This window comes from Chrysochloris asiatica, unplaced genomic scaffold (genome assembly GCF_000296735.1).
Source record: "Chrysochloris asiatica unplaced genomic scaffold, ChrAsi1.0 scaffold05755, whole genome shotgun sequence".
Taxonomy (NCBI): domain Eukaryota; kingdom Metazoa; phylum Chordata; class Mammalia; order Afrosoricida; family Chrysochloridae; genus Chrysochloris; species Chrysochloris asiatica.
The window spans coordinates 1-1,531 of NW_006414273.1; the positions used below are offsets into that span (position 1 = coordinate 1).

The window sequence follows — 1,531 nt, forward strand, 5'->3', positions numbered from 1 at the left end:
ATGGTTTTGAGTCTTTTCCATTTGGGTTTGATTTTTGTGCATTTTTAGCTGGAATATCCCATATAGATTTCTTCACTGGAACTTTTTCTTCAGTTTCATCATCATCAAAGTCGTCATCATCATAATCATCTTCATCATCATTATCATCGTCATCGTCATCATCATCATCATCTTCAGGAAGCTTTACTTTTTTCTGTGGAACCTTGTTACCACTTGCAGGGGCAGACTGCTTTCCTGATATACTTAAGAGTTTCCCTTCTTCCTCTTCATCATCTGCCTCTGCATCTTCCACCACTACTACTAAATGCTGTCTGGTAATATGCACACTTCAACCGTAAGACCACTAGTGGTGTTATTTCAAAGCCCCTTGGGGAGACTGTTGTCTGTACACACATATTTAAAGTAACCAGTGTGACATTAATTGGGCTACCTTCATAACTCATTGCCTCTGGTTCAACAATGTGCAATTCATCCTTGACACCAGCCCCTAAACTGACCGTTCTTAATGATAACTGGTGTTCATTTTCATCATTATCCACCTTAAAGTGATAATCTTTATCAGCTTTTAGTTCACAACTGAAGAGATCATTTTGGGGCCTCAGAGGGCTCATGTCCATATTCATCAAATTCTCCAGGGGGCGATGGTGCGCACTTAGGTGATATAGAAGGGCGGAGAGAACTGGGTCTCTGCTACTGAAAACAGGGAAAGTCATCCTTTGAATTCTTGACTGCTGCTTCCATGAGTGTTGATTGTGGATCTAAGTAAAATTAAATCCTTGACAACTACAATCTTTTCTTCATCTATATTGATATTGTTTACTAGTTCACTTGTGAAGATTTTTGTTTTCTTTACATTGAGTTGCAAATTATAGTGAAATTATTTGATCATCAATCATAGTGAAGTTATCACTATGATGATAACCATCATCATAGTGAAATAATTTGATCATTATCAATAAATTCTTCAAGTCCTCTTTGCTTTCAGCAAGAAAGGTTGTTGTTGTATTATCTGCATATTGGAAGTGGTTAGTGAGTCTTCCTCCAATCCTGATTCTGTATTCTTCTGCATACAGTCCAGTTTCTTGGATCAGTTACTCATAATATAGATTGAATAAGTATTATGAAAGGATACAACCATAACACACGTCTGTCCTGATATTTAACCACTCACTTTCCCCTTCTGTTTGAATGATTATCTCTTGGCCTATGTTTCTCATAAGCACAAATTAAGTGTTCTAGGATTTCCATTTTTGGCAGTGCTATCCATAGTTTGTTATGACCCACATTATTGAATGTTCTCAAATAAAACAAGTCAACTTCTTGTATTCTCAGTATTCAGCCAAGATCCATCTGAAGTCAGCAATAATATCCTCATTCCACATTCTTGTCTGAATCTGACGTGAACCTCTGGTAGTGCCAAGTCAGTGTACTGTTGCAGCCAGTTTTGAATTATCATTAGCAACATTTGACTTGCATGTGTTATTAATGATACTGTCCAATGATTTCCACATTCCGTTGGGTCACCTTTCTT

The 1,531-nt window shown here is 37.2% G+C and overlaps 1 pseudogene; it reads right to left on the reverse strand.

The window, feature by feature from the left end:
* Positions 1 to 7: 7 nt before the first annotated feature.
* On the reverse strand, positions 8 to 713 carry LOC102833905 (annotated as a pseudogene).
* Positions 714 to 1,531: the final 818 nt, after the last annotated feature.